Source organism: Rhipicephalus microplus, chromosome 2, assembly GCF_043290135.1.
Source record: "Rhipicephalus microplus isolate Deutch F79 chromosome 2, USDA_Rmic, whole genome shotgun sequence".
In the NCBI taxonomy this organism is placed as follows: Eukaryota; Metazoa; Arthropoda; class Arachnida; order Ixodida; family Ixodidae; genus Rhipicephalus; species Rhipicephalus microplus.
In genome coordinates, this window is record NC_134701.1 from 297,097,164 (window position 1) to 297,110,788 (window position 13,625).

General features: G+C 50.8%; 1 protein-coding gene across 1 annotated transcript in view; it reads right to left on the reverse strand.

Moving 5' to 3' along the window:
- The window catches only part of LOC142795486 (CD151 antigen-like), a 60,708-nt gene that overhangs the window by 26,911 nt on the left and 20,172 nt on the right, over nucleotides 1-13,625 (reverse strand). The window lies entirely within an intron of this gene.

Consider the following 13,625-nt stretch of genomic DNA (forward strand, 5'->3'; position numbering starts at 1 on the left):
CGAACGTTGATGATTGATTGATTTGTAGGGTTTAACGTCCCAAAATCACCATATGATTATGAGAGACGCCGTAGTGGAGGGCTCCGGAAATTTCGACCACCTGGGGTTCTTTAACGTGCACCCAATTTGAATATGAGTCCGGACGTCTTGATGGCTTAAAGTACAGCTTCAAGGCGCCAAGGATGCTCGTCTAAACTCGAGGAAAACACGACGACGCCGTCTAAGTACACAAGGAAAGTCTTCCACTTCAATTCTGCCAGTACTGTATCCATAACGCGTTGAAAAGTTGCAGGCGCTGAGCAAAGACCGAAGGGCATCATCTTAAACTCGACGAGGCCATCCTGTGTTATAAACGCCGTCTTCTCTCGGTCTCTTTCATCGACTTCAATTTGCCAATAGCCAGTCGTGAAGTCCATTGACGAAAAGTACTTGGCGTTATGGAGCCGATCAAGTGCGTCGTCTATTCGTGGGAGAGGATACACGCCCTTTCATGTGATTTTTTCAGGCGGCGATAATCGACGCAGAAACGCAAGTCCCCATCCTTATTCTTCACTACACCACGGGGGATGCCCATGGACTCTTGGAAGGCTGGATAATGTCATCCCACAGCATTTCATCAACTTGTGTCTTCATGGCCTCACGTTTTCGCGTCGAAACCCTGTATGGACTCTGACGGAGTGGTCTGGCATTTTCTTCGGGTATGATGCGATGTTTCGTGATTGGGGTCTGCCGAATTTTCGACGACAACGAAAAGCAATCTTCGTGCTGCAGGAGCAGGGCCTTGAGCTGTTCTTGCTTATGGCTCGGAAGTCTGGGATTGACATCGAAAGCTATGGGAGGGGCTTGGTTCCTTGGAGCAGGTTCCGCAGAATCGGCGAGGGCGAGAGCACTCGTGGCTTAGACAATTTCTTCGATGTATGCGACCGTTGTTCCTTTGTTTACATGTTTGTACTCATTGCTGAAATTCATGAGCATAACCGTTGCTTTGCCTCCCCGCAGCTCTGCAATTCCTCTTGCGACGCAAATATTTCGGGTGACCAACAGATGCTGACTGCCTTCAACGAAGCCTTCCAAGTCAGGTGATTTAGGAGCGCCGACTGAAATGATGACGCTTGCGCGAGGCGGAATGGTGAGTTGTTCTTTCAGCTCATTCAAGGCATGGTTTCCTGACGGCGTGCGTGGCGCTATTGCTTCTTCTGTGGATAACGTTATCGACTTTGTTTTCAGGTTGATGATAGAACCATGGCGGCATAAGAAGTCCATGCCAAGGATGACATCTCTCGAGCAACGCTGTATGACTACGAAGTCTGAGGATAAATACGGCCGTTAATGGTGACTCGCTGTGCAGATTCCTGCAGGCGTGACGAGATGTCCTCCGGCTGTGCGGATCTCAGCGCCGTCCCAAGCTGTCCTAACTTTCTTTAACTTCGCGGTGAACGACCCACTGATGACGGAGTAGTCGGCTACAGTATTGACGAGAGCGGTCACACTATGGCCATCGGTAAGAACGTCGAGTTCGCTAGTTCGCCGTCTCTCATTACAGTTAGGGCGTGGCGTTGGGTCTCGGCTGCGTCGGCTTGTTCCGCTACTTTCATGTTGCGTCATCAGGTCCCCTTAGGTAAGTGAGGTTTCGCCGTCAGGGCTTTGCCTGGTTGGCGTTGTGTTCGGAAAGCTCCATCGAGGCGTCATCGCCGTCGGAGGATCTTCGGTAGTTCGTCGCACAGCAACCGCACCTCCATCGGTTGGTGCCCTTAGTTTCCCTGATACTGGCTAAGAGACCGGCCCCGCATTGGGCAAGAGTACTGCCGGTGGTGCGGTGACGTGCGGCGGCTGGGCGACGGCGAACGGGAAGGGCTTCGTGGTGTCCACTGAGTTCCTGTCACGTAGTCGGCGATGTCACGTGGCCCTTCTCCTGGCTGTGGACGCGGTGCATTGACGGCAAAGCCGCGCAGTCCCATCTGTCGGTACTGACAACGGCGGTATGCGTGTCCGGCCTCGCCGCAGTGGTAGCAGAGCGGGTGGTGGTCAGGGGTGCGCCAGACGTCAGTCTTCCTCGGCGCACTGCGCTGGGCCACTGGCGAACGTTAGGACGTCGGTGGGGGTGGTGGCGGCGGTGGTATCTGGCGAGGGAAGTGCGATGGGGCAGCGTTTTGGTGTGCACGTAGAGGAGGGGCGTGGCGGCGGGCTGCAGCAGCATAGCTCATGGCTTGCAGCTGAGGCTCTTGAGGCTGAGAAACGCCCAGCGATTGCTGGATCTCCTGGCGTACGATGTCCGCGATCGATTCCACGTGAGGCTGCGCTGAAGGAAGTAATTTTCGCAGCTCTTCTTGCACGATCTCTCGGATCGTCTCACGCAAGTCAGTGGTTCCAAGCGCTTAAATGCCGGCGTAGCTTGTAGACGAGAAGCTACGGTCATATTGCCGCGTGCGCATCTCGAGCATCTTCTCTATCGTAGATGCTTCTGAAATGAATTCGGTGACCGTTTTTGGTGGGTTTCAGATCAGCCCGGCGAAGAGTTCCTGCTTTACTCCTGGCATGAGCAGACGGACCTTCTCCTCGGACATGTCGGAGTCAGCGTGGCGGAAAAGTTTAATCATATCTTCCGTGAACAGCGCCACTTTTTCATTTGGCATCTGCATGCGGGTTTCGAGAAGAGCTGCAGCCTTCTCCTTGCGCACCACACTTGCGAAAGTGTGAGCAACCTGGCGCGAAAGACGTCCCACGTCGTAAGGCTTCGCTCTTGATTCTCGAACCAGGTCCGATCAGCATCTTCTAAGGCGAAATACACATGCCGAAGCTTGTCATCATCTGTCCAGTCATTGAAAGCGGCGACGCGGTTGAACCTTTTGATGCAGCTTTCCGGGTCTTCCAGTGGCGAACCGCGGAAAGTTGGTGGCTCTTTGGTTGCCGGAGCAGGAGTGGTGCACGCTGCACGGGGGCGGTCATGGTTGCAGTAGTTGATGTCGGGATCCCGGTCCACCTGGGTGCTTCAGGAAGGGGACCATACTCTGGTTGTAGTCCCCTCTGCCTGCGGCTTGTTCACTGTTCAGGGTTAGCGTCCATGTCTTGTTTGCCGCTTGGGCTGGGGTCGCGGCTCGAAGGGGGCGTTCGGAACATCAAAGAAGCAGCACCTCCACCAGATGTCACGGCAGTCGTGACGCGGCCGAAGACAGGAGACTGTTGGAATTTATTTGGGCGAACCTGTGCCCGGTAAACGGAAAGTCCGATTACAGTAGCAGTCTTGGACTGATAGCGGCGAAAGGAGCGTCGGCCGTCGATCAACTACTGACAAGTGGTGAAGTACGTCGGCATTTATACTCTTGCCGTCAAATGTTGTAGCGTTATCGCTGGTGGTGGCGTAGGTTCCAGAATAAGCTGTAAAGTTTGCGGAGAGGGCGTGATCTTATCGAAATGATCTACTACAGTCTTGAAGCTTCTCGAAAACTGCAAGCGCGGTTTGCACTGAGAATTTTGTAGTGTATTGGGGCGATAACAAACCTTGAGGAATGAAACGTGGCAATATGGATAGCATAGTAGCTCCTCTAAGAATGTGAAAAAAACTTTCGCAATTTCCATCAGGTGGTCGATACAAAACAATGAAAACATTGCATCCACATTGTATAGTTATCGCTTCATAGTCGGGTGTGGTTTTGGAAAGATTGGCAATCAAGTTACATGAAAGTTTTTCTGACACCATCTGCATAACTCCTCCACTACGACGGCTTGGTCTACTTATAACGATGTTTTGATAATGTAGCGAAACGTCGGGGTTGTTCAAAGTTAGGCGCATCGGACGACCAGGGAAACGAATAAGTGTAGGTGAAACTCCGCGCAGGCAATCGATGAGAAGTCAACACGATGATTTCGGGGAGAACTCATTGGGGGTTTATTTAGCTAACATAACTTCAATTTACAAAATGCACTGGGTCACAAAGACAAAACATAGAAAATGGTGGCATACCCCTCGGCCGGCATGGCCTGGTCTCCGGTGGTGAGATCCGCTGTTGACCCCGACTCTGCTCTCTTTTCGAATCAAACATCCTCTTTTTAACCCTTGGTCGAACAAAGAGTCTTCACAAAAACCGATCACATGTTGGGACTCGCAGCATCACAACCAATCACAGAAACACTTTCCTAAAAGGCACTACTTTTGTAAAAACCTCCTTACCAAATGAAACACGCAAAGGGATGGGTTCTCCGCACGGGACACTCTCTCCCATGCCAGGCCGTGCTGACCAACATCACTCGTGCCGCCTCCATCGGCCGGCTTCCGTCGGCGGCCGTTCCCACGCTCGGGCCCCGTCAGTGCTTTCGTTGATTGTTGCTTCCTAGAAGCGTCCTTAAGAGCGATGGATACACCATTGGGCTCCGTGCGCTTTCCAGGTGTACATGCAACAGCGAGGCGCCCCGACATCCTAACAACAGCGCGGAAGAATTTGGTCGTTTACCTGCCGCCACTATGTCTTGGTCAGGTTAAGTGGCCGCGTCCCCATGCCATTCTCAATGACACGCGTGCCTGCTAACAATGGCTTAAACTCGGACGGTGGCGCCAGACCTGCCTCTTGCTAGACGCTTTTCCGAGTAAGCTGTCCCCTTCTAATCCCGAACGGGGGCGACCTTGACTGCTGCGCTTGTGAGCCGTAAAAGAACAGAGTTCTACGCGAAACCTTGCTCTCGCGACACCTCCCCCCTACGAAAAAGAGTGCCCCACTCGTTTTATCTGCAAAACACGACAAGAAATAGACTAATTCTACAAAAAGGTTTTGCATTCAACAAGGGTGTGAGATGCTTATTTAAAGACACCTATGCATGAGTATAAAGGGTGAGAGGCTTTAAAAATACATAAAAACAACAGATGAAAAAACAAAACAAAATCATTGGGCACAGAAATATATAGGTTCACTTGTCGGTACTGCAATACAACTGAGTGTCCGTTTCGTAAGCACTGACATTCTGTTGGGCGTTGTTATTATTTGAAAATGTCTTCCAGTCCGAGTAAAGTTCAGTGTCCGTGTCGTAGCTTTCGCACTGCTGTACTGGAACACTGGTCTGTGTCCCGCGCACACAATGTTGCAAACGGGGTTCCTGACCCACTCGCGAACCGCACTCGCGCACATCACCATTGGAGCCGCACTCGCGCACAACACTTCGATGCAATCCGTGGTCATCTCTCCTTGCACTGCACTCGCGCACAACACTTCGATGCAATCCGTGGTCATCTCTCCTGGCTCTGCCCTCGCGCACATCACCACCGAGATCGCGCACCTCATAATTATCATCAGACTCATCGTCCGCGTCGTCGGCATCGGAGCCCAATCGAACGTGGCAGGGCTTTAAACGCTCCACATTCACAACGTCACGTTTTTTCCCAGTTTGGTCTACCACCTCCCAGTTGTTCTCGGCTACCCGGCGCAGAAGACGGAAAGGTCCGTGATATTTGTGAAGAAGCTTCGTCGTCTTCCCTTTCGCCCGGGAGGGAGTCCACAAGTACACCAAGTCGCCCTGATGATAAACAACACTTCGTCGCCTAGCATCATAGCTGCGCTTGTTCTTCTCCTGCTGACGCTTCTCCCGTTCATTTACTATTTTTCGAGCCTGCCGCAGCCTGCGGGCCACTTTCATTGCATCCATTCCAGGGTGTAGTCAAATTCGCGTTGCGCGCCCGACCCTACATCCACCGGTAGTGTCGGTTCATGTCCGTGAAGAAGAAAGAAAGGAGTGAATTCAGTCGTCTCGTCGGTGGAAGAATTGTATGCAAAAAGAACGTACGGTAGGAATTCATCCCAGTCGCGGTGGTGTGAGGAAACGTACATGCTGAGCATGTCAGCCAACGTGCGGTTAAAACACTCACACAAGCCGTTGGCCTGTGGGTGGTATGCTGTTGTGGTGGCATGCTCGCTACCCACAAGCCGGAATATTTCTTCGGTCAAGTTGGCGACAAAGTGCTGCCCACGATCGCTTATTACTTTCTCCGGGGCACCATGACGTAGGACGATTTGTTCGACGAAAGCCCTTGCTGCTTCTGCGGCAGTGGCCGCTGGACCCGCGACAGCCTCGACCCATTTCGTATGGTAGTCGGTAATCACGACGATGTAGCGGTTCCCTGCTTTGGATTTAGTGAAAGGCCCAATGAAGTCCATGCCCACCTGCTTAAAAGGTCGACCTGCAGGTGGGATCGGTTGGAGGAAACCGACCGGCCTCCCCGGTGGTTGCTTTCGTGTCTGGCAGTCGGGGCAGGAGAGAACGTACTTGCTTACGTACGAGAACATCTTCGGCCAGAAATATCGGCAACGAACTTTCTCCATGTGCGCTTGACACCTAAGTGGCCTGCCGTGGTGGCGTCATGGCAGTACCTTAAAATCTCAGATCTCAAGCACTTGGAAACAACGAGCGCCGCACGATCCTCCTGAAACCCTTTCGTCCTTCGATACAGTACACCGTCGATCAACCGAAAGCTCCGTGCCGTTCTTTTAGTTTTCCTGACAATGGGCGCATCCGGGTGCTCGAGGTGCTGCATAATTTCTTTCATCCATGGGTATTCCCTCTGCTTTTTCCCAACATCCACCTGATCCAGAACCAGCAACGGTAAGGGGTTTTCTTCGCTTACAGGCGCGGGATCATGAGGAAGGCGGGAAAGCGTGTCGGCATTTCCATTCTGGAGGCCAGGGCGGTGTCGCAACGTTATGTCGAATTCCTGAAGCAACAGTGACCATCGCATAAGACGACAGTTCGGATTCCTTACTTTCATTAGCCAAGCCAGGCTGGCTTGGTCAGTTACGACCGTGAACTTAGCACCAAAGACGTATGGCCGAAACTGTCCGCAGGCGTACACAACGGCGAGGCATTCTTTCTCAGTTGTACTGTAGTTCATCTCAGCTTTGTTAAGGTGGCGGCTGGCATAGGCGACGACTCTCTCTTGAGTTCCAATTTTCTGTACAAGGGGGTGCCAATGCTGTAATCACAGGCATCAGTGCGCACCTCTATCGGCTTTCCCGGCTCAAACTGACGCAGAATTGGGGCTGTGATCAGCTTCTCTTTGAGGAATTGCATGGCCACTTCGCATGCCGCATTCCAGACGAAAGGAACATCCTTTTTGGTTAAGTTGGTCAGAGGTCGAGAAATGCGAGAGAAATCTTTGATGATTCGCCGATAGTAGTTACAGATTCCGAGAAAGCTCTGTACACCTTTCTTGTTTCGTGGCTTTGGGAATTTTTCGATTGCTGCTACTTTGTCTGGGTCCGGCTGGATGCTTTCACCTGTGAGAATGTGTCCAAGATATTTGATCTCCTGGCGGGCGAAGCTGCATTTCTCGGACTTCAATCGTAAGTTTGCTACGTCCAAAGCCGAAAACACACTTTCCAAATCTTGCAAATGAGTTGCCATAGTCTTTGAGAAAATAACGATGTCGTCCAAGTAGGCCAAACAAACTCTCCAGAGAAGACCACTGAGGACTTTGTTAATCATTGTCTGAAATGTGGCAGGGGCGTTGCACAGGCCGAAAGGGACAACATTGAATTCGTACAGGCCGGGTCCACAGGCAAATGCGGTCTTTTGCTTATCTTCCTCCTTGATGCCCACTTGCCAGTAGCCTGATGTTAGATCAAGTGTGGTGAAGTAGTATTTTGACCCCTGTAGCACGTCGAGAATGTCATCAATTCGTGGCAGTGGGTGCACATCTTTTTTAGTGACCTCATTTACTCTGCGGAAATCGACGCGGAAACGCCAAGTCCCATTTTTCTTCTTCACGAGGACGACAGGTGATGACCAAGGACTGTGAGACTCTCTAATTATCCCATCGCGCAGCATTTCCTCTACTTGTTGCTCAATCTGTTGTCTTTCAAAAGGGGAATGACGATATGGGTGCTGATGACTTGGTCGAGAATCGCCTGTGTCGATCACATGTTCAGCGACATGAGTCTGCCGGATGGGGTTGTCATTGCACGTAAATAGATGGCGGTACTTCTGAATGAGCGACAGCAGTTCATCCCGTTCAGACGGCTGTAGGTGATCCCCAGTCTCTATGTGAAACTCTTGAGGCACTCGATCGTTCTCGGGGGCCGTGATTGCCAGCTGTGCGTCATGAATAGATGAAGCCCATCCAAGCTTTGTTCCGCTGAGCAGGTTTACTGGCGACATGGTGGGATTAGCTATGCGAATGAGGCCCCTCCCATGCACGATCCTCGTTATTGTGCGTGCAACCTGAAGTCCGTTTCTAAGCGTGCTGTTCGGTTCGACGAGGTGAATTCCGTCCCTTGCGACCTTTACTTCAATAGCGACTTCTGTGCGAGGTTCAATGCGAATTTGCTTGTGGAACCGCACTGTAAGTACATCATTATGTTCGGGGGCACTTGCGTCTATACGTAGCCGGAAAATTTCACCGTTTAGTTGCAGCTCTTTTTTGGAGAAATCAATGAGAAGCCGGGCTGCTCGACAAAAAGGAAGACCACCGAGTAGCTCGTATGGGCAATCCTTGACCACTAAAAACGTCTCGTGAACTTGGATGGTGCCAATTTCAAGTTTTATTTCAGCTTCACCATTGGGGGTGAGCAAGCCTCCGCCAATTCCTCGGGTGAATATGTCTTTTCTCGATTTGAATGAAGCACATATTTTGTTAGCTAATTCTTCTGAGATGACATTTACGGACGAGCCGGTGTCAATTACAAGTTTTGTTTCTGTACCGTTGGCTCGTGTGGGGACTGTGAGAAGCTGACTTTCCGACAATGTGCCGATGGGGCGGCCGGGCTGGCCCCGAAGGCCCGGCCGTTCACGTTTCCCGAAGGATTAGGCTGCACATTCTGATTGCCTTGGAGCTCAGCCTCATCGTTCCTGTCATCTCGGAACCGCTGCCAGCACTGTTGGGCTATGTGGCCTATGCGGCGGCAAATCAGGCATCGGGGACTCCCGTCGTTGGCACGGGAAGTTCTCCGAGGCCAAGGCATTGGGGGGCGACGCACCTCATCTTCGATGCCTTTTAGCCGGTCAGACAGCAAGGCAACCGAGTCCGCAATCGTTTTCAGGTCTCTCTCGCGGTCGGCAACCTCCCGCGGGCAACGCCGCTCGGCCGCGGCGCAAGTGGCGACACACGTAGGAGGAGGGTGCCCTGTCGCTGCGGCGGGTGCGAACCCTACGGGATGCGCGATATTTTGCATCCACGACTGCGGTCCGGTGGAATACTGGATGCCAATCGGTTGTAGCCCCGACACACGGCTCATCAAAGCTGCCAGAGTTATGCGTTGCAAAATTTGGAGGAATGCAGTGCAGCTATCCGGGTTTGCGATTATCATTTTCTCCAGAACATCTGGACGTAAACCGCGTATAAGGTGTCGCAACCGATCATCTTCCGTCATAGACGGGTTCACTCTTGCGCACAGCTGTACGACGTCATAGTAGTACTGCTCGGGGGTTTCGGACGGCAATTGAGTGCGGTTTTGTAGCCGCAAATAGGCGATCTCGACTGAGTGGCGACTCGTAAAGGACGTTTTTAGTAGCGTCGCCCATTCTTCCCATGTATTAGGGGCACCGGTTAGAATTTGAGTATTGTGCCACTTTTTCGCATCTCCGTCTAAGGCCAGATATAGAAATTTCACCTTCGTGGCTTGGTCCCAATTATTAAGCGATGCTACATGTTCGTAGCAAAGTAGCCACTCGGAAATAGATTCCTCCGGCGCACCTCTAAAGACTGGTGGTCCGATGAATGGTTTAGCTTGGGGGGTAGACATAGCAGAGAAGAAGGTATGGGGTTCCGTCATAGTGGAGCTGTTAGAGGTAGGTTCCTTATATTTGTTGTTGACTCGGGGCATAATTTTAGAGCGTGACTATCGTTACCGAGCAACCTCTACCACTTTGTAGCGAAACGTCGGGGTTGTTCAAAGTTAGGCGCATCGGACGACCAGGGAGACGAATAAGTGTGGGTGAAACTCCGCGCAGGCAATCGATGAGAAGTCAACACGATGATTTCGGGGAGAACTCATTGGGGATTTATTTAGCTAACACAACTACAATTTACAAAATGCACTGGGTCACAAAGACAAAACATAGAAAATGGTGGCATACCCCTCGGCCGGCATGGCCTGGTCTCCGGTGGTGAGATCCGCTGTTGACCCCGACTCTGCTCTCTTTTCGAATCAAACATCCTCTTTTTAACCCTTGGTCGAACAAACAGTCTTCCCAAAAACCGATCACATGTTGGGACTCGCAGCATCACAACCAATCACAGAAACACTTTCATAAAAAGCACTACTTTTGTAAAAACCTCCTTACCAAATGAAACACGCAATGGGATGGGTTCTCCGCACGGGACACTCTCTCCCATGCCAGGCCGTGCTGACCAACATCACTCGTGCCGCCTCCATCGGCCGGCTTCCGTCGGCGGCCGTTCCCACGCTCGGGCCCCGTCAGTTCTTTCGTTAATTGTTGCTTCCTAGAAGCGTCCTTAAGAGCGATGGATACATCATTGGGCTCCGTGCGCTTTCCAGGTGTACATGCGACAGCGAGGCGCCCCGACATCCTAACAACAGCGCAGAAGAATTTGGTCGTTTACCTGCCGCCACTATGTCTCGGTCAGGTTAAGTGGCCGCGTCCCCATGCCATTCTCAATGACACGCGTGCCTGCTAACAATGGCTTAAACTCGGATGGTGGCGCCGGACCTGCCTCTTGCTAGACGCTTTTCCGAGTAAGCTTTCCCCTTCTAATCCCGAACGGGGGCGACCTTGACTGCTGCGCTTGTGAGCCGTAAAAGAACAGGGTTCTACGCGAAACCTTGCTCTCGCGACAATAACCTGGCAAACGAAGAATATCATCTTCTGCAGAGTACCATGTCTCTGTTACCTTTACGATATCAAACTGGAATGTAAAGTCACTAAGAAATGCTTCTATCTTGTGTTTATTACGGGCCGACTGAGCATTGAAATGCAACAACGTAAGAGAGTCGGCATCGCCAAGATGAACAAGTTTGCGTGGTGGAAGCATCATTTAAGAAGGAATAATATTTGCCGTTGGTAATAATCACAAGCATATGTTAGATTGATCTGCTTCGCACGTGATCTTAAAAACGTGAGCTTCTTGATTTTTCCGTGCGAACACTTTTCCGTTCCTCACCCATACAAATCGCCATTTCATTTCTTTCTTCTTTGCAACTGTCATACCAAGTAGTTGCTTCAGTTGAGGGAATAAGTGTCCATTCACAAACACTGACTGCTTGGAAGGAAATGCAATGTCTTGTGCCGTGATTCTGTTCTTTCGTGCTTTTTTAATTACAGCGTCGCGTTTAGAGCGACGGTTGAAAGACACGACGGTGTTCTTATCAGTGCCGGATTTCCGTACGGGGACGTGATGGCAAACATCGATATCGTGTTCCGTTATCGGCACAACAAGCACTTCACCTACTTTTTCCAGAATATTCCCAAGGCTCTCATTCTGATAGGAAGGAACACCCTTCAACTCAATACTCTTGTTTCTGGAATATTGATCTTGTGTCACTATCTTTAGCGAGTTCTGAGACACTTGTTTCTTTAATTTTTCAAGTTCTCGCAAAAGAGACTTGGGCTGCTTTTATATCGGAATTTTGCTGCTTAAGCGCTTCACATTCTATTTTCAGTGCCTCATACTGCTCACCAGTAAATTCTTCACTTTGCTTGAGTTCTTGCAGTTCTTTAAGAAATTCACGTTTCAAATCCGCAATTTTCCCGCTTAAGTTCAGCCACACCATTTCCTGCCCCGCCGCGGTGGTCTAGTGGCTAAGGTACTCGGCTGCTGACCCGCAGGTCGCGGGTTCAAATCCCGACTGCGGCGGCTGCATTTCCGATGGAGGCGGAAATGTTGTAGGCCCGTGTACTCAGATTTGGGTGCACGTTAAAGAACCCCTGGTGGTCGAAATTTCCGGAGCCCTCCACTACGGCGTCTCTCATAATTATATGGTGGTTTTGGGACGTTAAACCCCACATATCAATCAAATCACACCATTTCCTATTCTGAACAGCAGAAAACACACACACACACTTAGACACTACACAGCAAACACCTCAAAAGAGATACACCTTAATCAATAGGCAGCAGGGCAGCAAATCAGACTTTAGTAACAAGAAATCATGAAATGTAATATCCAACCTGCAGAATAAACGTGGGGTAAATTCTCGGTTCCCGTGGCTGCCTCTGCTGCCAAAATGACGGCGAAGGACAGGCGGTGCTCCTTATAAAGGGCCTGCAGAACAGCCAATGTGACGTGGATCCACGTTGGTGCCGCAATCAGTCGCAGACAGCTCAGGCAGGCAGTGCAGCGATGCAGCTCTGATGCAGGGAATGACGTCCCTTAATGCGTCGGTACAGTTGCACTCGTGATGCAATGGCACACCGCTTTCTTGAAAGTCCCTGAGCGTCGGTATCTGCAGGATAAACGTGGGGTAAATTCTCGGTTCCCGTGGCTGCCTCTGCTGCCGAAATGACGGCGAAGGACAGGCGGTGCTCCTTATAAAGGGCCTGCAAAACAGCCAATGTGACGTGGATCCACGTGTGTCCCACAATCAGTCGCAGACAGCTCAGGCAGGCAGCGCAGCGATGCAGCTCCGATGCTGGGAATGACGTCCCTTAATGCTCCGGTACAGTTGTGCTCGGGATGCAATGGCCCACCGCTTTCTTGAAAGTCCTTGAGCGTCGGTATCTGCAGAATAAACGTGGGGTGAATTCTCGGTTCCCGTGTCTGCCTCTGCTGCCAATGATATGGAGAACTAGCCGCCAACTCAAACATCACAGCACTCACGCATTTGACGGCTCGCTTTCCATGCCCTCATGATGGCGCTAGCTATCCCACGCTCCTTTGCGAAGCGAAATTGACGAAAAGCTCACTGTCAGGTGGTGTATTTATGAAAAGGGTCTCTATAATTTTCTGCAGCGAGCTTAGTTCTTGCGAACAAATCTGTAAAATATACTGCTTAAAAACCTTACAAGCTGTAAGCATTGCCAAAAATTATTAGGGCACTCAATCATATCACAACAACGCTCCCCCTCCCCCCACAAGCCTGTATATTAGGCTAGAAGAATAGCAAAAGGTAGCAAGAAGGGACAAACCAAGTTTTAAAAGTGTTAATAAACAACAAGACGTCAAAAATAACGATGCAGCGTGTAGGGCATATTTGAGATATGGGCCAAAAACCGACTAGCTTAGTGCACATATACTGCACCATTCAGGACCGACCGGCAGAGAGAAGGATGGACAGACACGAACAGTAAATCTAGTCGCATTCTATGCTATTAAAAAGAAATCCTTTTTGCAATTACTGAGCGAATTTCAGTGTGGTTGCACCTGTCATTTAAGGGAAAAACGAATACCTTGGCAAGACGCGCAAAATTTAGTGATGTTGCAACTGTGCAAGACTACATGAGTCTGCAGGAAACGCGTTCGTCGGCTCATCTGTCTACCTCTACAAACGCCCTTCCTCAGCGACCGAGGTGAAAGTGCAGGAACGCGAACATCTGCCAGCAAAGGAAGACGTGAACTTGAGTGTTTGTTGGTGGTTTACGGGCTTGGCATTTCCCGCGACGAATGCGGCGACGGCTTGGGAAACCGATGAAACGCAGATAGTGAATGCATGCAGGACCACACGTTCGACTAGTCATTTCATTCAATTGG